General features: G+C 36.5%; 1 long non-coding RNA gene across 1 annotated transcript; it reads right to left on the bottom strand.

Moving 5' to 3' along the window:
- Positions 1-4867: 4867 nt before the first annotated feature.
- On the bottom strand, positions 4868-17878 carry LOC103881750. The gene is made up of 2 exons (XR_001899567.3): positions 15802-17878; positions 4868-5057 (listed from the first exon to the last, which is right to left on the bottom strand). It is a non-coding gene; the product is annotated as an uncharacterized LOC103881750 (long non-coding RNA).
- Positions 17879-27358: the final 9480 nt, after the last annotated feature.

Here is a 27358-nt window from a genome sequence, read left to right as displayed (position 1 = left end):
ACAGACAAGCAAAGGCTTAGACATTTGGTCACCACCAGGCCTGCCCTACAAGACAAGAGATCCTGAAGGAAGCACTAAACATGGAAAGGAACAACAGGTACCAGCCATTGCAAAAACATGCCAAAATGTAAAGTCCATCGAGGCTAGGAAGAAACTGCATCAACTAACGAGCAAAATAACCAGCTAATATCACAATGACAGGATCAAGTTCACACATAACAATATTAACCTTAAATGTAAATGGACTAAATGGTCCAATTAAAAGACACAGACTGGCAAATTGGATAGAGTCAAGACCCATCAGTCTGCTATATTCAGGAGTCCCATCTCACATGCAGAGACACACATAGGCTCAAAATAAAGGGATGGAGGAAGATCTACCAAGCAAATGGAAAAAAAACAACAACAATAAAAAAAAAAAACGAGGGTTGCAATTCTAGTCTCTGATAAAACAGTCTTTAAACCAAAGATCAAAAGAGAAAAAGAAGGCCATTACATAACGGTAAAGGGATCAATTCATCAGAAAGAGCTAACTATACTAAATATATAAGCACCCAATACAGGAGCACCCAGATTCATAAAGCAATTCCTTAGAGACTTACAAAGAGACTTAGACTCCCATACAATAATAGTGGGAGACTTTAACACCCCACTGTCAACATTGCACAGATCAACGAGACAGAAAGTTAACACGGATATCCAGGAACTAAACCCAACTCTGCACCAAGCGAACCTAATAGACATCTACAGAATTCTCCACCCAAATCAACAGAATATACATTCTTCTCAGCACCACATCACACTTATTCCAAAATTGACCACATAGTTGGAAGTAAAGCACTCCCCAGCAAATGCAAAAGAACAGAAATTAAAAGAAACTGTCTCTCAGACCACTGTGCAGTCAAACTAGAACTCAGGACTAAGAAACTCAATCAAAACCGCTCAACTACATGGAAACTGAACAACCTGCTCCTGAGTGACTACTGGGTACATAACGAAATGAAGGCAAAAATAAAGATGTTCTTTGAAACCAATGAGAACAAAGATACACCACACCAGAATCTCTGGGACACATTTCAAGCAGTGTGTAGAGGGAAATTTGTAGCACTAAATGCACACAAGAGAAAGCAGGAAAGATCTAAAATTGACACCCTAACATCACAATTGAAAGAACTAGAGAAGCAAGAGCAAACACATTCAAAAGCTAGCAGAAGGCAAGAAATAACTAAGATCAGAGCAGAACTGAAGGACATAGAGACACAAAAAAACCCTCCAAAAAATCAATGAATCCAGGAGCTGGTTTTTTTAAAAGATCAACAAAATTGATAGACTGCTAGCAAGACTAATAAAGAAGAAAAGAGAGAAGAATCAAATCAATGCAATAAAAAATGATAAAGGGGATTTCACCACCGACCCCACAGAAATACAAACTGCCATCAGAGAATACTATAAACACCTCCATGCAAATAAACTAGAAAACCTAGAAGAAATGGATAATTTCCCAGACACGTACACTCTCCCAAGACTAAACCAGGAAGAAGTTGAATCCCTGAATAGAACAATAGCAGGCTCTGAAATTGAGGCAATAATTAATAGCCTACCATCCAAAAAAAGTCCAGGACCAGACGAATTCACAGGTGAATTCTACCTGAGGTACAAGGAGGAGCTGGTACCATTCCTTCTGAAACTATTCCAATCAATAGAGAAAGAGGGACTGCTCCCTAACTCATTTTATGAGGCCAACATCATCCTGATACCAAAGCCTGGCAGAGACACAAGAAAAGAGAATTTTAGACCAATATCCCTGATGAACATCAATGCAAAAATTCTCAATCAAATACTGGCAAACCAAATCCAGCAACACATCAAAAAGCTTATCCACCATGATCAAGTGGGCATCATCCCTGGGATGCAAAGCTGGTTCAACATACAAAAATCAATAAACATAATCCAGCATATAAACAGAACCAAAGACAAAAACCACATGATTATCTCAATAGATGCAGAAAAGGCCTTTGAAAAAATTCAACAGCCCTTCATGCTAAAAACTCTCAAAAAAATTCGGTATTGATGGAACTATCTCAAAACAATAAGAGCTATTTATGACAAACCCACAGCCAATATCATACTGAATGGGCAAAAACTGGAAGCATTCCCTTTGCAAACGGGCACTAGACAGGGATGCCCTCTCTCACCACTCCTATTCAACATAGTGTTGGAAGTTCTGGCTAGGGCAATCAGGCAAGAGAAAGAAATCAAGGGTATTCAGTTAGGAAAAGAAGAAGTCAAATTGTCCCTCTTTGCAGATGACATGATTGTATATTTAGAAAGCCCCATCATCTCAGCCCAAAATCTCCTTAAGCTGATAAGCAACTTCAGCAAAGTCTCAGGATACAAAATCAATGTGCAAAAATCACAAGAACTCTTATACACCAGTAACAGACAAACAGAGAGCCAAATCATGAATGAACTCCCATTCACAATAGCTTCAAAGAGAATAAAATACCTAGGAATCCAACTGACAAGGGATGTAAAGAACCTCTTCAAGGAGAACTACAAACCACTGCTCAGTGAAATAAAAGAGGACACAAACAAATGGAAGAACATACCATGCTCATGGACAGGAAGAATCAATATCATGAAAATGGCCATACTGCCCAAGGCAATCTATAGATTCAATGCCATCCTCATTAAGCTACCAATGAGTTTCTTCACAGAATTGGAAAAAACTGCTTTAAAGTTCATATGGAACCAAAAAAGAGCCCGCATCTCCAAGACAATCCTAAGTCAAAAGAACAAAGCTGGAGGCATCACGCTACCTGACTTCAAACTATACTACAAGGCTACAGTAACCAAAACAGCATGGTACTGGTACCAAAACAGAGATATAGACCAATGGAACAGAACAGAGTCCTCAGAAATAATACCACACATCTACAGCCATCTGATCTTTGACAAACCTGACAAAAACAAGAAATGGGGAAAGGATTTCCTATTTAATAAATGGTGCTGGGAAAATTGGCTAGCCATAAGTAGAAAGCTCAAACTGGATCCTTTCCTTACTCCTTATATGAAAATTAATTCGAGATGGATTAGAGACTTAAATGTTAGACCTAAAACCATAAAAACCCTAGAGGAAAACCTAGGCAATACCATTCAGGACATAGGCATGGGTAAGGACTTCATGTCTAAAACACCAAAAGCAACAGCAACAAAAGCCAAAATTGACAAATGGAATATAATTAAACTAAAGAGCTTCTGCACAGCAAAAAAAAACTACCATCAGAATGAACAGGCAACCTACAGAATGGGAGAAAATTTTTGCAATCTACTCATCTGACAAAGGGCTAATATCCAGAACCTACAAAGAACTCAAACAAATTTACCAGAAAAAAAACAAACAACCCCATCAAAAAGTGGGCAAAGGATATGAACAGACACTTCTCAAAAGAAGACATTCATACAGCCAACAGACACATGAAAAAACGCTCGTCATCACTGGCCATCAGAGAAACGCAAATCAAAACCACAATGAGATACCATCTCACACCAGTTAGAATGGCAATCATTAAAAAATCAGGAAACAACAGGTGCTGGAGAGGATGTGGAGAAATAGGAACACTTTTACACTGTTGGTGGGACTGTAAACTGGTCCAACCATTGTGGAAGATGGTGTGGCGATTCCTCAAGGATCTAGAACTAGAAATACCATTTGACCCAGCCATCCCACTACTGGGTATATACACAAAGGATTACAAATCATGCTGCTATAAAGACACATGCACACGTATGTTTATTGAGGCACTATTCGTAATAGCAAAGACTTGGAACCAACCCAAATGTCCACCAATGACAGACTGGATTAAGAAAATGTGGCACATATGCACCATGGAATACTATACAGCCATAAAAAAGGATAAGTTCGTGTCCTTTGCAGGGACATGGATAAAGCTGGAAACCATCATTCTCAGCAAACTACTGTAAGAACAGAAAACCAAACACCACATGCTCTCACTCATAGGTGGGAATTGAACAATGAGATCACTTGGACACAGGAAGGGGAACATCACACACCGGGGCCTGTTGTGGGGTAGGGGAAGGGGGGAGGGATAGCATTAGGAGATATACCTAATGTAAATGATGAGTTAATGGGTACAGCAAACCAACATGGCACATGGATACATATGTAACAAACCTGCACGTTGTGCACAAGTACCCTAGAACGTAAAGTATAAAAAAAAAAAAGAGAATGATACAATGGACTTTGCGGACTTAGGGGGAAGTGTGGGAGGGGAGTGAGGGACAAAAGGCTACACACTGGGTACAGCGTACACTGCCAGGGTGATGGGTGCACCAATACCTCAGAAATCACCACTAAAGAACTTTTTCATGTAACCAGAAAACTACTTGTTCCTTAAAAATTGTTGAAATGACAATAAAATATAGAAATAATAAAATAAATAAATCAAGAAATAAAATAGATAGCTGCATTAAAACTTGCTTCAATAAAAATAATGGTGGGATTGTCAATTTTTTGGTCCTACCTCCCCTCACCATAGTGGGGTGGGGCATGTGGTCAAAGCTCATCATACAATTTCTTTCAGAAATTTGATTTTCAAAATATGCAGAATATGAAATGGCTAATTAAAAATAATGATTAATTTCATTTCAGAATTAGAAAGTGACTACTTAAGGGTTTCTGCTGTTGAAATTCCTAGACTTGTCTTCTTGAGGTTTTGCTACTCAGCTTTTCTTCAATTCTGTGAACTATTTACTGTACTTCTAGTAAGTACCTTACCTTTCAACCTCTTTAATTACCTAGAGTTAGTTTCTCTTACTTTTAATAAAATAACATGAGATTCCTGGATCAGAGACAGAATATTTTATTACTGATGGCACACCAGGCTTCATGAATATCAATTTATGTCAGTTCACCTTGCCTTCCAAGTCCCACAGGGACAACATGAAGATACGTGAGTAGACGCTGCAGATGGAATTAATCTTTCCCCGTAACTCAATGATTTATAATGGAATGAAGTAAGTTGCTCACTGGTCACCTAGGGCATGGGAGGAAAAGATAGGAATCAACACTTGGTTAGACAGGGTAGATTACCAGGGCACAATAAAGTGTTTGGATTCTCCTGAATGTGGACCCATTCCTTAAAGAATGACTTGCTGCTTGGAGGAGATGTTGTTCTTGCCCTTAGCCCAGACTTTATTTTATTAAGCCTTGTTGAGGGCAGAGGCAAGAAAAGATAAGAACTTTTCATAGCAGGTTTTTAATGAAGAGAAAAAACTTGTCATCTGGGTTTGATGAGAAGATTCTACCTTATACTGCATTTTTAATAATATATGTATATTTTCAAAATGTAAAATACTTGAATAGGCTTATGTCATATATCATAATAGCAGTATTATTGGCAGTCTGCTTTTCAGGCTGATTAATATAATTTATTCATTATTTTCATTATTCTGGTGTCATTTTAGTCCTTAGTAATTTTTTAAAATTATGTTTTTCTTTTTCATTGTAAAAAAGTATACAAAATAAAAACTTGAAGGGACAAAGTAATTAGGTAGGATGAAACTGCATACAAAAAAAACATAATTTCAGAGTAATGTATTTGACTGTGTTTAAGATAAAGGCATTTAACTGTATTTAAGAGAATGTAAAAATATATATCAATACATATTCAATATATCAAATTATTTTGAAATTTATAATATATTTAGATATATTTGTGTAGTAAAAATATTTAACAAAATATAAGTATACAATTTAAACTAAATTTACAGCTTCGTCATTAAAAGTTCAGTGAATGTTCTTCTTTAATACAGTACCCAGGAAAGTATTTCAGCAGTCTGAGTAAATCAAATGTGTGTGTGTGTGTGTGTGTGTGTGTGTGTGAGAGAGAGAGAGACAGAGACAGAGTGTATGCAGTATTCTACATAAAATAAATAATTATAAACTACAAAGTACATTAGCAACACATGCAAAGTAATCACTTGAGTCCTTGCTTGATAGACATAGTCTTTGTCAGATGCGTAGTCGGTGAAGATTTTCTCCCGTTCTGAGGGTTGTCCGTTTACTCTGCTTATTGTTTCTTTTGCTGTGCAGAAGCTTTTTAGTTTAATTAAGTCCCATCTATTTGTCTTTCTTTTTGTTGCATTTGCTTGGTCATGAATTCGTTGCCTAAGCCAATGTCTAGAAGAGTTTTTCCGATATTATCTTTTAGAATTTTTATGGTTTCAGGTCTTAGGTTTAAGTCTTTGATTCATCTTGAGTTGATCCTTATATAAGGTGAGAGATAAAGATCAAATTTCATTCTACGTTCGGCTTTCCAATTGCCCCAGCACCATTTGTTGAATAGGGTGTTTTTGTTTGTTTTGTCAAAGATTAGTTGGCTGTAAGTATTTGGCTTAACTATTTATTTTATATGTAGGAAATAAAACAGTACCATGTATAGACCCATAGACAAACATGCCACTATTTCACTCTTCTCTGACTTTGCATATGCTATTCCTTTTGCCTAGAAGTCTCTTCTCTTCCTTCTTCACCAAGCAAGCTTCTACTTGTTTGGAAAGACAGTCATACACACCTTGTCACCCCTTGCCTAGCCACGTGAAAGTGGCTGTGTACTTAGTAGAAGGTGGAATCTTCTCATCAAACCCAAATGACAAGTGTTCCTTCTTCATTAAAAAACAAGCTATGAACAAGTTCTTATCTTTTCTTGTTTCAGAACATTTCTTTTCAAAGAGATTAAAAAGCCCTCACAGCCTTTGCTGGACAGGTCTCTTGCTTGGAAATACCTTTCCCTTTCTGGGCTTGATGTGTGCTTTTTTGTTATGCTTAAGAGTGTACTACCTTGTCACCCCCACTGATGTATCTGTTCCCTGTGGGAAGGGAATGGGGTTCTTTACCTGCAGCAAAGGAAGGGTGCATACAGACCATCCTCCTGCATCAGCTGTAAGGCAAGACTGTTGGCCCTGGGAACTGACCCTAACAATTGAAGATGATCTTGCTTTGTCTCTTGGCTTTGTCACTGGATGCACTGTCCATCTAGTGACTATGTAACTTATCTTCCTTGGTGACCCCAACACCTGCAAGCCAGGCAGTGAGTTGACATCCTGGGAGTGCTGCTCTTGGTGGTAGGTATTATACTGTTTGCTGTCCTCCATGAAGTGGGTCTCCTCTGTTGGAGGTGGTAGCAAGTGTCATTTGCTTAACATTGCTCACTGTTTGGAACTAGACAGTTGTTAACCCTGTTCTTTCTTCTACTATAGTACTTTTACTTAACTGTAGAACCCAACCTATGTTAATCTTTTCTGAAATTCTTTGTTTAAATATCTGTATACACTAGTACACTGGCATTTCTTTGGATAGGTCTACACTTTATTTATTAATATATTGCTAACACCTACTCTGGTTCCTGATATCTAAAAAGAGTTAAGTAAAGTCTCATTAATTAAATGAGTTAATAAATAGATAAGTAGATGAATACATGAATTAGAGGTTACAGAGAAGCAAGGAGACCTGGATGCTTGTTCTTGGGAAGCTGTTCCACACAATCTCCATTTTGGTTTTGGTTTTCAGGTCTTTTCTTTTCACCTACCTCTGTACTACCCTCTAGAACACTGTTGTTTTCTTGCTCTTTACAACTTAATTATTATAACTTTAATACTCAACTCCTCTTGAGAAACTAGTCAGATTTTTATTTTAAATGCCAATTTCTTCCTCATTTCTAATATCAAGTTTCTGACACACTGCTTCCACAGTTCTATCACATTTGGTTCACAAGAATTTATAGTCCACACTAAATTCAATCCCATAAACCTCACTTAACTAGTTAGTGGCTAAGACTGTCTTTCAACCTATCATGTACTAACAGTTTCCTTTGTTTCATTGTACTAAATACTACCTCATAAACTGAAAAAAGTAAGATCTCTTCAAAATTGCTTAAGTTCAGGCATAATTGGGGTTATCTGCTTTGTTACATAAATCAAAGCAAATGCCTAACTTTTTCCCTGAGATCTTAATAAGCAAAACAAGGAAGTATATGTTTAGGAGGTATAACAACACATGAATACCCATGAAAAATTTTACTTCCTATTAATGTCTTTTGAGAATTCTGCCATGAAGTTTTGTTTCAAATCATTTTGTCAATACTAAACAATGCACTGTTTTTTTTGTTTTGTTTTGTTTTTTTGCTTTCGTTACCTTCTTTGTGAAACTCAAGGAAAAAAATTATATGCTACAATGTCACCTCTCTTTTAAGACTCATAAAGGAGAAAATATTTTCTTCCTTGTTTGCTTTTTTTAAATAATTGAAACATTCGCTCTCTCTTGCTAATTGAGCCCATTCACCTGTGACAAATGCAAGCTGTGCTACAGTTAGGACAATGCAAGTTTGTCAGCAGGGTCACTCACAGAATGCTCTGTGCCAGGGAAAATTTGCTGATGTTCCAGAATATTCTTAGTTGTTAAATTCTAGCAAGTGACCATAAACAAATAGCTTCATTTATTCAAGAAAGGTAAAAAGTAGAGGGGGGAGTGAAGATGTGACAATTGCTATTTTCGTCCTTTCACTAAGTCAATCAAATTCTGTACAGCATAGCAAATCCATTATACATGATACATATCTTCTCTGGCAGAAACATACTGGATTAAAGCTTCTTGCACATTTGTTAACTTAGTTCTCTATGTTGCTCCTTTATGGAGGTTCACCTGGAGCAACGATGTGAGGAAAAAGAAATGTCAGATACAAATATAATGGAATTATGGCTCTTCACTATAATGATGCTGCCTGTCTCTCATAAATTTATTCTCCAACTTTGTACCCTTTCATAGACAATTTATGCCACACATTTATTACTTAAGCTTGCATCTTGAACACACATTATGATTCTTGACACATCAGAAAAGTGTGGAGAGTTTTGTTACTCACATGAATGAGGAAATGGATGAATGAATGAATTAATTAATTAATTAATATGAATGAATTATTTCTAACTAGTCAACAAGTTCTTTGATGTTTGTTTCCGGGATTAACTTTTTTTTCACATTTGCAAATAGCTTAGCAAATAACCTTTCTTATCTTTCTTTACTAACAGTAGTTCTAAAACAAAAAAGGTATGGAATAAAAATAAATTGATTATATTATTTATAAAACATTGTATTTTATTTCTAAAAATCTTACTGGGTCACTACATAGTCTACTGAAGACCTTAAAGCCTTTATAAGCATAGCTCAACTCTTTCTGAGTAGCCAGGGACACATCATTTTGTCCCTTTGGACAGTAAATGAAAAAGATGAAATTAATCAGGAGAAACTAAAATCCATTGCATTCCTCTGAATAACAGGTGGCAACTCCAGGAAAGAGTTACTGGGTTCTTTTAGATTCCGTTATTTGATGTACTGAGGAAGCCCTCGTGGGCAGTAGTATGGTCTGTTATGTGCCATTTTCATTCCCCTCCCACAACCACCGTCTACTCACATTGTCCTCTGACCTGAACCTGGTAATCCTAGACTTCCCCAAGTTCCAGGCCATTCACCTGCTCCCAGCAGAATGAGAATTATGTTGGGGGCAAATGGCCAAAGCCTGGAGTAGCAAGAACTCTTCTCAGAACTGAAATTTTCTTATAATTAACACTTGAGTTAGTGTATTTTTAAAAAAACTCTTATTGTTGAGCACACTGCTAATGAGGCTTCCTTAAGACCAACTGATGTATTCCCAAAAGTTGAACATAGAACTAGCAATGTGAAAGTAAAGCTGTCAAAGAAAAAAATAAACAAAAGAGAAACAGTTGTTTATGAACTTTATCCTAGGCTAGTGGCTGAACATCAGACTTCTGTACTAACCTTAGCCTGCAAACATCAAATATTGTTCAGTGATGTGATGAAAACAGATTTGCCTTTTTTGATATATGGATAATAAATTTGCCTTATCAGATCTTGTCCCCTTTCTTCTTCAAACTGTTGCTATATCAACTGTTTCTTAGATGTTTTGTTCTCATCTTTCAAAGAGAATTTGTCCTCCAATTGTTTACAAAACAGACTATGAGCTCTGCTGGAAACCTTTTGTTAATACATAGTTGTTAGTGTTGTAACAAATCTAATGAAAGTCAGAAAGAATAATTTCAGGCTTCACCCAAGGCAAAATCCAGAGTTTAAAGAACACATTTCTAAGAATGGGGTGGTCTAAGAAAAATAAAATTTTCTAAGAAAAAATCAAGACATTGTCTATTATACTTCAGTTGAGAGAGGTAAAGCAGCTGTTAGGAAGTGCATATTCACTGTTTATCATAATACCAGGACATTTTAATACAGCAAATAAAATTGAGATGCTCAGAGCCAGTGCAAGTTTGAGAGACAAATGGCGTTCTGCCATGGATGTAGATGACTTCACATTTCCACATGCTTCAAGAAGGAGGGATCCATTTGCCTTAGGTCTTCAGAAAGCAGAACTTTTAAGGCCAAAGAAAAAAAAAAGCCAAAGTTTTATATTCTAATAATATTTAATGAAGAAAACCTAACATTGTATGTAACAGAGATGATGAGTATTTATTCGGTTTATTATTTGCTTTTAGCATGATTATTTCTTCTCTTGAATTTATAAGGAAATCAAATAGTTCTGTGGTCGAATCCACATAAATTAGCTTGTAAGTTCTAGAGGCACAAGATAATTTTGCACTGGTACATTTCATTTCTAACAATGTGTACATTGTATGTATACATACATTCATAGTCTATTTATTTTAACTATACTACTGATAAAAAAAAATTCCCTCTTGTTTGTAACATTAGCACAAATGAGGTCTTATCCACAAGTAGAAAAAAAAAATGTTTCTTTGATTGGTCATGTTTTCACCTATTTTATTTCCTATAAAATATTTCCTATATTATTTCCTCTTTTTGTCAATTTGTTTGTTAAATGCTTCCTTTGCTTCTATTTGCATCTCTTTCATCTCTATCCACTTTACTTCCAAAAATGCCCCTATACCACTTTCTTGTTTAGTGATTCTATAGCATCATGGAAGCATTAAGGTAGGAGATCAGAAATCATTCTAAGCCAGAATTTACCTCTAATTAATTATGTGTGTATTTCCTTCCTGAATCTACTACCTGAAAAATGATTAGATTGAATGTAAAATCCAGTCGAATGTAAAATTACATTGAACATAAAATCTTAGTTGAATGTAAAATTCTGTGTGTGGGGGGGGTTTTCTTGAGGAAAAGAGTCATCATTTATCAGTTTTTTAGAGGATGTTTTAAACCATAGCTAGTAGCTGATCAACATTCTCTCCTCTCTCATCTCCTAAAATAACTGAGGCAATAAGTAGAGCTATTTTTTCCAATATAGGTCTTAAAAGTATTCAGATAGTTCTAGAAAATAGAAAATTCTCCAGAAATTCAATAGATTTTAGAAAAACCCAGTTGACAAAGAAATTCAATAGACATCAACAATTAAACTTATTAAAACTATATTAATAAATTAATTAATAAAGTTGGATATTGATAAGTGTACTATTAATGACCTTAAATAAAGAATACAGTACATAAAAATATCTTCTAAAAATAAGGAATGCAGCACCTTGAAGTGATGGAATACTACACAATAATACTTTTTTATCCAATTACTGATTACTTTATTATTACTAATGTTTGGAGAAATATAATGTTTGGACATGGCATTTAGGTTATACACTTCAGAATTTAAACTACATGTTATAGTATAATAAGTGTAAAATATGCAACATGAATATTTAATAATTTATAAATACCAGATTAAGTATTTTAAGCTTATTTCAAATGCAGAGAGCTGGAAAGATAGTTAACAATTTTTCAGTCCAAAAATTGGTATAGATAGAAATTCAGACAAGTAAGCAGAAATGAACACATTTTAGTCTCAAGATAATTTTCCCAACCTAATGAACTTAAGCTTAAGCTTTCTCAGCCTTGTGGATTATAAGAAATAAAGTTCAAAACCCAAGGTAGACAGTTTAGTAGCAGAACCCTTCTCCATAAAGCCAAATACCCAAAGTGCCGACCCTCAGTGTAAAAATGAAGTAAAAGTAAACATGCCTACCTCTTCCTACCCCATAGAACTATAGAACTACCAGGAATTTTGCCTTGGCAAAGAGCAAAACAGAAGAAAAAAAAATATGCCTTAGAGGCTATTGTCACAAATCAGCTGTTGCTCATATGTGTAGCCCAAATCTACAATATGAGATGATCCAAAAAACCTCAAGTCATGCCTTCAATTTAAAATAGTCCAACTATATAATTAAGCACAATTTTAAAATTATTATTATACTTTAAGTTCTAGGGTACATGTGCACAATGTGCAGGTTTGTTACATATGTATACATGTGCCATGTTGGTGTGCTGCACCCATTAACTCATCATTTACATTAGGTATATCTCCTAATGCTATTCCTCCCCTCCCCCCACCCCACAACAGGCCCTGGTGTGTGATATTCCCCTTCCTGTGTCCAAGGTAAGCACAATTATTTTTTGGAAAGAATAGGCCTGGTCCATGACTTCAGAAGTGGTCCACAAATAAGCCTCCCTCCCTAATTTGCACATCCCAGTCAATAATTATTGAGGATATATAATAGTTAATTTTATTTGTCAACTTGACTGGGACACAAGGTGCTTAGATATTTAGTCAAATATTATTCTGGGTGTGTCTATGAGGGCATTTTTGGATAAGATTAACATTTGAATTTGTAGACTGAGAAAAGCAGATTCTCTTCACTAATATGGGTGGACCTCATCCAACTAACTGAAAAACTGAATAGAATAAAAAGGTTGACCATCCCCCAAGTAAGAGAATTCTCCTGCCTGACTGCCTTTCAACTAGGGCATTGACTTATTTCTAAATCTTGAGCCTGTTGGTCTTTAGATACACTACACCATCAGCACTCCTTCCATTTGGTGTCCAGCCTGCCAATTCACCCCTCAAATCTTGGGACTAGTCAGCCTCCATAATCACATGAAACTATTTCTTACAAAAAATCTCTTTATGCACATGCACTATACATGTACTTCAATTTTTTGCCTCAAAATAAAGTCATACTAATTTGTTATAACACGTCTGAAGAGGATGTACTTTGAGACACTAAGAAGGATAAGACATCAGTTTGAAAATAGCCCTTATTAGAGCAACATGAATTCTGTTAAATTGAAGCAAGAACAAATGTCAAATTTATGATAAATCTTGGGTGAAAGCATGGTAAAATCATTGATGCTTTATGAAAAGTTTGGACAATTCACCAAAGAAATCAGCAGTTTACAAATGGATAACTCATTTTAAGAAGAGATGAGAGCATGTGGAAGATGAAGCCCATAGCAGCAGACCATCCACACCAATTTGCAAGGAAAAAATTAATCTTGTTTGTGTCCTAATTGAAGAGGACAGATGATTAACAGCAGAAACAAAAGCCAATACCATAGACATCTCAATTGGTGCAGCTTATACAATTCTGACTGAAAAATCAAAATTGAGCAAACTTTGCACTTGACATGTGCTAAAACTGTTGGACCCAGATCAGCTGCAGACAAGAGCAGAGCTTTCAATGGAAATTTTAAACACATGGGATCAAGATCCTGAAGTGTTTCCTTGAAAAATTGTAACAGAAGATTAAAACATGGCTTTACAAGTATGATCCTGAAGACAAAGCACAATCAAAGCAATGGCTACCAAGAGGTAGAAGTGGTCCAGTCAAAGTAGAAGTGAAAAGGTCAAGAGCAAAGGTCATGGAAACAGTTTTTTGGGATGCTCATGCATTTTGTTTAGAGACTTTCTAGAGGGCAAAAGAATTATAACATCTGCTTATTACAAGTATGTTTTGAGAAAGTTAGCCACAGCTGTAGCAGAAAAACACCAAGGAAGGCTTTACCAGAGAGTCCTTCTCCACCATGAAAATGTTCCTTCTTATTCCTCTCATCAGATAAAGGCAATTTTGTAAGAGTTTCTATAGAAAATGATCAGCATCTACCTTATAGTCCTGATTTGGCTCCTTCTGACTTCTTTTTGTTTGTTAATCTTAAAAAATCTTTAAAGTTCACCCACTTTTCTTCATTTAATAAAGTAAAAGAGACTGCATTGATATGGTTAAATTCCCAGGACTCTCACTTCTGTAAGGATGAACTAAATAGCTGGTATCATCACTTACAAGTGTCTTAAAACTGGATGGAGCCTATGTTGAGAAATAAAAGAAAAATTTAATAATAAAATACATATTATTAAAGATGCTTGAGTTTGCAGGTTGACATACAGCAAATACATATTTTATGGTAAAATATGACTTCTTCCCCTAGTGTCATAGCCAAATGAAAATGATGTCACCTAACCACTGTGGAGGTCTACAAGGTTAAACAGAACTGTCCTAATGGACTATTGTCAGGAAGATGTTTATTGGTGTTTCACAGAGTCTGCCATGATGCTGCATAGATGGAAATTATATTTTCAACCCTGACTCTGAACAGGAAGTAATTAGTTTTTCCTAGAGAGGTTTAAGTTTCCTATGGCCACACTACACTGAATACCAATCCCTGCAGAGACAAAGCATATACAGCCTGCTCACATTAGACAAACACAGACACTACATTAATCCACAGTGATAACCAGTATTTTGTAGGCATATTTCATGAAAATAAAGATCTAGTAAGTTCTATCTGGCAAATTCCAAAGAGAAAACTATTAAGATTTTATAGAGATCAGTAAATAGTTCATACAAAAGTCAATAGCTGTCCTTTACACCAGCAATAACCACTAGAGGGTGATGGAAAAAAAAAAAACAGCACATTGACAATAGCAACAAAACCCATAAGATATCCAGGATTAACTAAACATGAAATATGCCAGTTCTATATTTAAGAAAAGAGAGAGGGTTTATAAAACATATTTTTCAAGGAAAGGCAATTTGAAATTATCTCTGTGGAATGGAAGAAAAAATATTGCAAAGGCATTAATCTTCCCCTAAATTAATTTATAAATTTAATTAAATCCAGTAAAATATAAAGTTTACTTTAGTCACAAGCTAGTTCTAAGGTGTATCTATATCACTTAAAGCCAAATAACAAACCTCTTTCACTCTTCATTCTATATTCAATACTTCGTATTATTGATAGCACATAATAGGTCCTTGACTGATAACTATATATTAATTGAATAAATAAATAAGTACAATTCAAGTAATAAATATAACATAAGTATGTAACAAGAGCCAATACATTTTTTAAAAGAAAAAAACAGTCTACCATATATCAGACTATTTTATGAGGTTATATCCACTGCCCACCATGACTAACATGTTCCAGATTAACCCCCTTATTACAAACAACTATAATACTGGAAGAAATAAATGTGGCAACTGTTTCCAGACAATGGACAAAAGATGATGAAATACTTCAATTTCTAAAGGAAGGACAAATCACAAGGTGAGTTTTACTTGTGCCCCAGAGAGAACACTTCCTGACCTTGGCATAGAAAGGAAGAACTCAAGTAGAGTATGGCACTCTTTTCAGAGAAATCCGATAAAGACTTCACAGAACAATTATACAGCAAAATCTTTTATTAACATAGACTTTTGAATCCTCAAATCCAGAAATATATAAAATGAGTAGTATTTTCTGACCAACTAGGATTTATCTCAGGAATGCAAGGTTAGTTCAACAGTCAAAAATCAATATAGGTTTTTGGGGTTTTGTTTGTTTGTTTTTGTCAAGATGGCAGATTAGAGGATTGCCACATTAATTCCATAATTAATTCCGCATACCTCAGCTTTAATTCCACATACCTTGAGCTTTAATTCAAGAAGGAAAATGGGAATTCATCAAAATTGTGAAGGATACCACAGATCCTGAATGCTGGCAAACAGCCCCCATTACAGTGTACATCTGAAAAAAGTAAGTGAAGCCTCAGTATGTGAGAGAGGCAGACAGCCTCCCTCATGACTCACCTTTACAGTGGGGATCCAAGCAGCCCAGGCAGAAAGAGAGCACTTTTTTTCTACCAAGCCCTGGAGCTAACTTGGGAAGAGGCTTGGAGATGCTATGAGGGAAAGATACTGGGGAAAGCTGTAGACATTTTTGCAGACCCAGTACTTATAGCATAATGCCATTTTTAATCCAAGTGCATGAAAAGTCAGCCATTCCATGGCTACCTAGCAGCATGGCCATGCAAGCATTTTAGTCTCAGGCCAGAGATTGGAGTATCTGCTCTGAAGTGGGGTAAGGGCCTCCACAACCAGAACGGTAGAAAGTGCCTCAGAAGTAGGTGCTAGAATTGTGCTCTCCCAGTTGCAAGCCTGAGGTGGGAGGACAGCTGATACAGCTGCAGTTTCTCCTAGACAGAAAGACTTGCAGCCAGAGCCAGATTGATGAACTGGAACTCGTTTGAGTTCTAGTTCAGTGGGTGAAATGGACTGGAACTCAGATCAGTTGGTTGTCCCACTGCCCCACCCTTCTCCCCTGAGATTATGATGCAATGAGGCCCTCTCTGCTCCATACTTAGGTACATCTCCAGGCATTTGGAGCACCCATTCTCCTGGATTAGGAGTTGAGGGCACCCCTGAATCCCAGTGAAGAGGGCTTGGAGCCGAGGAGGTTTCCCAGCTCCATGTCTAGTCACACTCTGGGCACTTGGTGGCTGCCTACTGGATGCTGCCTAAGTGCTGGTGCCTGTGCCTTCCATCGGGGGACCTATGGGTGGACCTTTGTGGTCCCTGCCCCTCTGGGGCTGAGCAGGGAGCTCAGACTACTGTGTACTCCATGAGTCAACCCATTGCCTGCGACAACAGAGACCTTCTGCCAGTAAGTAAGAATCAAGCATTTAGTCAGCTACATTGGCTGCAGCTGGTTCTTACCTGTAAGTTCTATCTATGGGCCTGTAGGCCAAACTGCACAGCTGTTGTGCAGAATATAAGACCTGCTGACAGAAGTGTCTAGGGCTACAGAAGCAAGGCAAAAGGACCCTACCCGGAATTCTCTACTGTCACACCCCATAAGGAGGGGGGAAAGGGAAAGGAAAATAAATTATAATAATAACATTATAGGGAAAGAAAACAAAAGATAAAATCTTACCCACACAAAAATAACTACAAAAATTAAAAGTTCCAGCATTTCCAGATGAGAAGGATTCAGTGCAAGAATTCTAGCACCATAAAAAAAACTGAGTGTAGTGAAACCACCAGACAATTATACTAGCTCTCCAGCAATGATCCCTAATCAAAATGGAAACAAAAATGACAGATTCAAAGCATGGATTGCAAAGAAGCTCAATGAAATCCAAGAAAAGGTTAAAAATCAACACAAAGAAACTTCTAAGGAAATCCAGGAAGTGAAGGAAGAGACAAACATACTAAAGAGAAATCAATCAGAGATTCTGGAAATAAAAAACTCACTTACGGAATTGCCAAATACAACTGAAAACCTTATCAATAGACTGGACCAAGCAAAAGAAAGAATTTCAGAGCTTGAAGACCAACCATTTGAACTAACCCAGTCAGACAAAAGAAAAAAAAAAACTCAAAATATCAACAGATCTTTGAGAAGTATGGGCTTATGTAAAGAAACCAAACCCATGAATTATTGGCATTCCTGAGAGAAGGAGAAAAAGTCAACAACCCGGAAAATATATTTGGGGGAATAATTCAAGAAAACTTCCCTAATCTTGCTAGAGAGGTAGACATCCAGAAACAAGACATCCAGAAAACACCTATGAGATACTATGCAAAATAAACATCAAGGCATATGGTCACCAAACTGTCCAAGTTCAATGCTAAACAAAAAATCTTAAAGGCAGCTAGAGGAAAAGGGTGCATCATGTATAAAGGGAAGCCCATCAGGCTAACAGCAGACTTCTTCAGCAGAAACCTTACAAGCCAGGAGAGATTAGGACCTATTTTTTTAAGTAAAAAAAATAAAATAAAATAAATAAAAAATAAATGCCAACCAAGAATTTCATATCTTGCCAAACTAAACTTTATAAACAAAGGAGAAATAAAATAGTTCCCAGACAAGCAAGCACTAAAGGAATTTATTACCAGTAGGCCAGCCCTATAAGATACGCTCAAGGAAGTTCTAAATGTGGAAACAAAAAAGCACACCTGTTTCAAAAACACCCTTAAGTAAAGAGCCTATAGATCCTATTAAAGCAACCACACATCCAACACTGGAAAGCAAACAGTTAACAACTTCACAACAGAATCAAAACCTCACATATCAATATTAACTTTGAATGTAAATGGTTTAAATGCCTTGGTTAAAAGGCATATAGTCCCAAGTTGGATAAAAAGAGACTCATCTACCTGTTGTTTTCAAGAGCATCTCACATGTAACAATACCCATAGGCTCAGAGTAGAGAACTAGGGAAAGATCTGCCAGGCAAATGGAAAATGAAAAAGAGTAGAAGTCTCTATTCTTATATCAGATAAAACAGACGTTAAACCAACAACAATAAAAAGGACAAAGGAGGGCATTACAAAATGATAAAGGGTTCAATTCAACAAGAAGACTTAACTATCCTAAATATATATGCATCCATATATATTTTGGAGCATTCAAATATAAATTGGAGCATCCAGATTCATAAAACAAGTACTTTTATGTTGGGGTGATCAGACCTAACACTAAGCTGTGGGGGCTACGAAGTCCAGCGGATTCAAAGGAATGAGAAAAGACAGGTTAACAGTACATAAGGTGGGTCTTTGCAAAAAATAAAAGGCAGACATGTTGGTAGAAGAGCTGCAGCAGGACAGCCTTCCACCCTTTGGCACAAAGTTTAGTGTTCCAAAGGCCATGAAACATTTTAGACCGTAGACCCCAGACATCTTCCAAGACTCTTTTATATTATGACAGACAAGCTAGTCCTGCCTCAGCTCTTCTATGAACACTTTCAGACCTACAAAAAGATTTAGACAGACACAATAATAGTGGGGGACTTTAACACCCCGCTGACAGCATGAGACATATCATTGAGGCAGAAAACTAACAAAGTAATTCTGTATGCAAACTCAACACATGACTAATTGGACCTAATAGACATCTACAGAATACTCCACCCATCAACCACAGAATATACATTCTTCTCATCTGCACATGGAACATATTCCAAGATTAACCACATGATAAGCCATAAAACAAGTCTCAATAAATGCAAGAAAATCAAATTCATAACAACATATTATTGGACCACAGTAGAGAAAAAATAGAAATCAATACTGAGAAGATCTCGCAAAACCACACAATTATAAGGAAATTAAACACTTGCTAATGAGAGACTTTTTGGTAAACAATGAAATTAGGGCAGAATTTTAAAAATTCTTTGAAATAAATGTAAACAGAGACACAACATACCAAAATATCTGGGATGCACCAAAAACAGTGTTAAGAGGAAAGTTCATAGCACTAAATTCCTACCTCAAAAAGTTGGGAAGATCTCAAATTAACAATCTAACATCACACCTAGGAGAACTACAAAACAAGAACAAAGTAACACCAAAATGAGAACAAGAAAATAAATAACTAAAACATGAGTGGAACTGAACAAAATTGAGACCCAATAATCCACAAAGAATCAACAAAAGCAAAAGCTGGTTGTTTGACAAAATAAAAATTGTTGATAGACCACTAGCTAGATTAACAATAAAAAAAGAGAAGATCCAAATAAGCACAATAAGAAATGACAAAGGTAACATTAAAATCAATCCCACAGAAATACAAAAATTCTCCAGAGACTATTAAAAACACCTCTACACCCACAAACTAGAAAATATAGGGGAAATAGATAAATTCTTGGAAACACACAATCTCCCAAAATCGAATCATGAAGAAATCGAAACATTAAACAGACCAATATCGTGTTCCAAAATTGAAACAGTAATAAAAAACCTACCAGCCAAAGAAAGCCCTGGACCAGATGGATTCACAACCAAATTCTACTAAATGTACAAAGAAAAGCCGGTAACAATACTACTAAACTATTCAAAAAAAAATTGAGGAGGAGGGACTTCCTTATTCATTCTATAAAGCCAGCTTCACTCTGATACCAAAACCTAGCACACACAATGAAAACAGAAAACTGCAGGCCAATATTTGTGATGACCATAGATGCAAAATCCTCAGCAAAATACTGGCAAACCGAATTCAACAGCACATCAAAAAGTGAATTCACCATGATCAAGTAGGCTTCATTTCTGGGATGCAAGGTTGATTTAACATACACAAATTTATAAACGGGATTCACCACGTGAGTAGAATTAAAAACAAAAACGATATGATCATCAAAGTAATTTACAGATTCAATGTCATTCCTATCAAACTACCAACATCATTTTTCACAAAACTGGAAAAACTATACTAAAATTTATATGGAACCAAAAAGGAACCTGAATAGTCAAAGCAACTGTAAAAAACAACAACAACAACAAAAAAACAAAGCCAGAGGCATCACATTATCTGACTTTATACTATAAGAGTACAGTAACCAAAACAGCATGGTACTGGTACAAAAATAGACACATAGACCAGTGGAAGAGAATGGAGAACCTGAAAATAAAGCTGCACACCTGCAGCCATTTGATCTTCAACAAAGTCAACAAAAATAGCAGTGGGGAAAGAATTCCATATTCAATAAATGGTGGTGGGATAGCTGGCTAGCCATATGCAAAAGAATGGAACTGGACCCCTACTTTCACCATATACAAAAAAATAGCTAAAGATGGATTAAATATTTAAATGTAATATCTCAAACTACAAGAATCCTAGAAAAAAACCTGCACCACTATACAGAATAGCAAAGACACGAAACCAACATAGGTGCCCACCAATGGTGGATTGGATTAAAAGAAATGTGGCACATATATACCATAAAATACCACACAGCCATAAAAGAATGAAATCATGTCCTTTGCAGCAACATGGATGCAGCTGGAGGCCATTATCTTAAGTGAATTAATGAAGGAATAGAAAACCAAACACCGTATGTTCTCACTTATAAGTGAGAGCTAAACATTTAATACTCACAGACATAAAGAAGGCTTCAATAGACACTGAGGACTACTAGAGAGGAAAGGAAGAAAAGTAGCAAGGCTGAAAAACTGTCGGGTGTTATGCTGAGTACCTGGGTGATGGGATCATTTGTATCTCAGCATCACACAATATACCCAGTTAACAAACCTGCACACATAGCCCCTGAATCTAAAATAAAAGTTGAAATAAAAAATAAACGTAAACTATTATATTTAAAGAATATTCAGTGAAACCAGAGTAATTAAATTAATAGTAGTAATAAAGGCCTTGTTGTAAGAAATGAACATTCCATCATCAAGCTGAACAATGGGGAAGACTTTAAATACACTTCAATAGAAGTAGCTCTCATGACTTGGAGATTGTAATCATTTCTTATAGAACAGAAACTGGAAACTGAGATCGAGACCAACTAATTATATGTAAATATATTCTAAAAATATATAATTTTAATATAGAGCATGAATTTAAGCCATCTTCACAAATCCTTTTATCTTATTCATAATGCCCAAATTGAAGGGCCTCTCTGACTACTGCTTTATAGATATACAAAGGTCTAGTAGGTCTTATTTGGCTATTAGCTCCCAGTTACTAGATTAGCAAAGAGTGGCCAGTTGCTCTCCTTACAGAATTAAGCTTTAATAAGGTTTATCTCTATGTGGTGTGTTACAGTTTCATAGATCAAAATACCTGCAGTTTCTAAGAAAAAACTTTAAGCTCTAGTATTTATTTCCAGATAAATAGCAGTGTTCTTCAATAAACCACATACTAGAAAAAGTTACAATGCCTCAGTTATATATTCTGCTTTTACCATACTGTGCTTCCAAACTATTTCAGTACTTACTTTCCCCAACTCCTGTGAGAGTAAGAAGTCCGGATCACCAATGCTTAGCTGATTTTCTAGGTTACAAATCTTGTGGAAAGTGGAAAGAGACTTACTGTGTCACAGACTTGAACAAATAACCCCAGGATGAGTACTACTTAAGAAAGAAGAGAATATCTATTTCAGCCTCTGAACTACTTTTCATTTGCTTCAGCTTTGATTTAAGGCATTTAATCTAAGGCTGATAATGTTTTCATTCTGGCTAACATGCCATTCCTGAGCCTTGCTTTCCAACGCATTCCTTGTTGTTATCAGCCTCTGCTTTATATGGATAGGGGATTGACTACAACAGGCTCCCACATCATCTGGCCTGTGGCTTAGCTAGTTAGAGGCACTGCAGAAGGTGGGAAGGTAGAGGGAGGAGAAGCCAGAATATTTCTCTATCCCCTTTCTGCTCAACCTTGATTATTGAGATTACTATTATTATGCATTAGCTATGTGAAATATATTCACATCACTTACAACTAAATCTTCTTTACTGACAGAATACAAAGATCACTACATTTATTTTTTTTTATTATTTATTTATTTATTTATTTTTGAGACAGAGTCTCACTCTTGTTGCCCAGGCTGGAGTGCAATGGCGTGATCTTGACTCACCACAACCTCCGCCTCCCAGTTTCAAGCAATTCTCCTGCCTCAGCCTCCCGAGTAGCTGGGATAACAGGCATGCACCACCACGCCCAGCTAATTTTGTATTTTTAGTAGACAGGTTTCTTCATGTTGGTCAGGCTGGTCTCGAACTCCCGATCTCAGGTGATCTGCCCACCTCAGCCTCCCAAAGTGCTGGGATTACAGGCGTGAGCCACCATGCCCAGCCAGAAATCACTAAATTTATTTTTAAATGAAAACAAACTACAAATTGCTATGAAATAATTTTAAATTGCTGTTGTCCAAAGTCATTGGGTTTAATCTTTTTATTCCTGGTTTAATTATGAAAAAATGACTCATTATCATTTACCATACTGGGTTAAAATTACCTTATACCTCTATAAGGACACTGGTTTTTTGACCATTTCCCAGAGAACATCTGTACAATTCTCAAAATATTATTTTAACAACATTAAAAGCATAATTAATAGAGGACCTCTGATTTGTTTGCAAAGCCAAGCAGACAAGTAAGAACAGTAACAGCAATAAGTTATATAGAAGGCTTGGCACCTTTTTGCAGTTGACAAGTAGGTGAGTCCCTTTCCTACTTTATTTGTAGTTTATAACAAGCCTTGAGAGATTTTTAAAATCTTGATTACCTAAATACATAAACCAACTACATTAATAAAGAAAATGTCTGGTAGAAGATAAGATATGTTGAAAATAGTTATTGATGTTACTTAAGGTTTCTATTTGAAATGTCCATTTTTTAAGAAAAGGAAGATAAAAATTAAAACAGTGTGATGTTAAAAAATTAACAACTGCATAGCAGTGCACAATACACAAAGTATATTTTAAATCCAAATAGATTATTATCATCCTATGCTCATAAATTACAATGGTGCATAGGATAGGCTAAGCAAATTGCTCAAAGTTACAATGAATAAATCATGGATCTGGGAGTTGCTACCTGTTCCTTTATCCAAGAGTGATGGTATACATAATAATGGTTATATCGACAACAATCATTTAAATTTATTGGTGTAGAAAACTGCAAAGTCCAGGAGTATATTTGGCCTTAAGCATAGCTTCAGTCATGGCATGAAGCTCAAGTGATGTCATCAGTATCTGTTTCTCTCCATTACTTGGAGGTACTGATCAAATGACGGCCAGGAGTCCACCATCCATTGGTGTCATTGTACTATTCCATGTGCCTACTGGATTCCAGAATACAATGTGAATTATTCTTTCTGGAATTGGACAAATGAGATTCTTGATAATCTAAGTACAGCTATAGGGCTAGAAGAACCTTGGTCTGAAGGATGCCACATACCTCACAATCGAACAGGTCCCCTGGGCTTATTTATGAAACAGGAATAATTATAAACGTCGTGCCTAAGTAAGCATTACTGAAAGCTAAAATCCTCTCTGATTTCACCAAATGATGTGTACAAGAATATTCATAGCAGCTTTACTAATTCTATCTCTGTATTAGTCCATTCTTACACTGCTATAAAGGACTTCCCTGAGACTAGGTAATTTATAAAGAAAAGAGGTTTAATTGACTCACAGTTCTGCATGTCTGGGGAGGCCTCAGGAAACTTACAATTATAACAGAAGTGTAACAGTCTTCCGTTGTCTTAGATAACGCCCAGAGGAGCACGGACACAAAGGTGAGGTTAGAGCAAAAGTTTATAGTTGAAAGAAGAAATCTCTCTGCCAGAAGAGATGGGGTCCCGAACAGGAATACCCACTCTGAGTCTGGGGTCCAGGGTTTTTATGGACTGGGAAGGGGAAGGAATGAGCTTAGTCAGTGAGCTGTCTTAGCAAATGTGTGACTCAGCTTGGCCTGGGACCAACCAGGAGCTGAAATGATGACTTATAGAGGCTGCTCAGCTTGGCCCATGACCTGGTAGAAGCTGAAGTGAAAGTCTGGCCCGGGACCAATCAGAGGCTGAAGTGATGATTCAGAGGAGCTGGACTTATAGTCCTAATAAAGGAAAGTACTGTGCCCACTGGAACCCACCAGAGGCCACCATGCCCATGCCCACAAAAGAAGAAGAAACGTTTCCTGGGAGTCCACTGACTATACACAGGACAAAGGTATTTCTATGCCAGGCCTTGTTCCCTTATCTGAGTGAGCTGGAGGTTTGTGAAAGTTTTTATCCAAATGGACAAGAGGTTTTTTTCTATCTGTGCAGCCGTGGACATGTCTCCAGGCATAACATCCTGTGCTAGTTCCCTTATTGGTGCCTGCAGCTTGAAATTTTTCCCAGGCTGCTTTTTATGTTACGTGGAGATGAGGCACTAACCCATGGGCCAGGGGCTCTCCAGGACCCTTCCCTTGTTATCTACCTAAGGCAAGCTAACGAACTCCTTTCAGAAGGAGAAGCAGGCACATCTTACATGGTGGCAGGCAAGAGAGGGGGATGAAGGAAGAACTTCTAAACACTTACAAAACCATCAGATCTTCTGAGAACTCACTCACTATTATGAGAACAGGAAGGGGGAAACTGCCCCTAAGATCCAATCACCTCCCTCCCTCAACCCGTGGGGATTACAGGTCCCTCCTGTGACACTTGGGAACTACAATTTGAGATGAGATTTGGTTGGGGACACAGAGCTAAATCATATCACTCTCCCAACTAGAAACAACTGAAATATTCATCAGTAGGAGAATAGATACATAAACTGTGAAAATTCATACAATGGAATACAGATGGTTCCTGACTTAACAATGGTTTGACTGACTTACGATTTTTGAACTGTAAGATGGTATGGAAACCATACTTTAAGTAACCATACAACAATTCTGTTTTTCATTTTCAGTGCAGTGTCCAATAAATTACATGAGACATTCAACACTTTATTATCAAGCAGTGTTAGATTTTTGAGCCAAAGTATAGGCTAGTGTAAGCTCTCTGAACATGTCTAAGGTAGGTGAAGCTAAGCTATGATGTTTAGTAGGTTAGGTATATTAAATGCATTTTGACTAACTATATTGTCAACTTACAACAGGTTTATCAGGACATACCCCATCATAAGTCAAGGAGCATCTATACTACACAGGAGGGGAAAAAAAAAACAAATGGATACTACCTGCAATCGTATGGCTCAAAGTTTCAGACTTTATGTTGAGTAAATGAAGCCAGGTTAAAAAGAGTACCTACTCTACAATTCCGTTTATATGAAGTTCAAAAACAGGTAAAGCTAATTGATTATAACAAAATCTAGAGTCTTAGTTTCCTTGAAGTTACTGGGTTTTGACTGAGAAGGGGCATGAAGGAAATTTCTGGCTGTTGGAAATGTTGCATATCAATCTAAGTGACAGTTACTTGGATATGTGTGTAAAAGTTCCTTGAGCTGACACTAAAGAATCATGTGCTTTATTCACTTTATTATGCATATGCTAAAAGTCAATATTCAAATTTGGTTTAAAATCTGCTCTGAATCATTTGACCACAAACACATTGACTAATATGCCACATCATAAAATACCACAGTGAAACATCACAACAATACATCTAAATATGCCACCATCCTGACACTCTTCTTAAAGTTATTCATCCTGGATATGCAGTGACCTTTATGTTTTTAAGGTGGTATATTTTAAAAGAACATGAATTTTAAATTGTTTATTCAGTTTCAGTAACAGATATGCTCAGACTTGTCTATGTTCTGAGATTTAGCTGCTGTGTTATCAGCAGCATGTATTTATCAATAAACCAGGTATAGAGATGCAATAACATGTACAATATATACCCACTAGTAATCATATCAGCCAGCAATAATGTAACCTTATGCAACAAATAGATTATTTTAAGTGGGGTAAAATTAATTTTTATAAATGGAAGTGTACTAAAACTGCATTTTCAAGATTTGTTTTTGCTAATTTCTCCAACCAAATCAGCAAAACAAATCATTAATTAGCTGAAGACACTTAAATATAATGTTTCTTAAAATATTTCTTTAACAAAATGTAGTGTCTGTTTTATAAGTTTCTCCCTCCTCTTCAATTCGCTTAAAACTACACCATAGGTCAACAAAAGAAAAACACAAGTTTGGTATCTTTTGTTTTGTCTTTTCTCTTTCTTTTACTTTTTTTAAGATGAGGTCTCGCTCTGTCACCTTGGCTGGAGTGCAGTGGTGCGATCATGGCTCACTGCAGTCTTGACCTCCCAGGATAAAGCTATCCTCCCACATTAGTCTCCCCAGTAGCTGGGACTACAGGCAAATGCCACCAGGCCTGGCTGATTTTTGTATTATTTGTAGACACAGGATCTCACCGTGTTGCCCAGGATGGTCTTCAACTCTTGAGTTCATGCAATCTACCCACTTTAGCCTCCAAAAGTGCTGGGATTTCAGGCATGAGCCACCACACCTGGCCTTCTGTTTTGTCTTTATCATTAGGTCTTTGGTAGTGAGTCACTGGAAGAAAAAAAAGATCACGTAATGAAATCATTTAAAGTCAGGCCCACCCAGCTTAAGTCACATGCAATTTGTTAATAGGAGGTTTATGAATCCTGGGTTTTATTAGAAAACATTGATTACTAAAGGTTTAGGAATCTGAAAATCTTGTTAACAGCCTCCCTATGCTGACCAAGAACTTGGGGAAATTGCAGTCTCTTTCCAGACTACTTTTCAAGAAATTTCTCCCTGATTGCTTTTCAGAACTAAATGGTTTCTTTGCTTGAAAAATTGAACAAACAACTGAATTCTGGCCTTGCAAGAAGTTCTCTTATGTTTTCAGATTGGTGGCATTTCATCTATAGTATGTCATCTGCTTTTTGAGACTGTGGTATCTCCCAGAACATCCTTGAAAATAAGATCACATATTTTTATAAAAAGGAATG

This window comes from Papio anubis, chromosome 2, assembly GCF_008728515.1.
Source record: "Papio anubis isolate 15944 chromosome 2, Panubis1.0, whole genome shotgun sequence".
In the NCBI taxonomy this organism is placed as follows: domain Eukaryota; kingdom Metazoa; phylum Chordata; class Mammalia; order Primates; family Cercopithecidae; genus Papio; species Papio anubis.
Note: the sequence above shows the minus strand (reverse complement) of the source record. Positions and strands in the feature narration are given on the sequence as shown.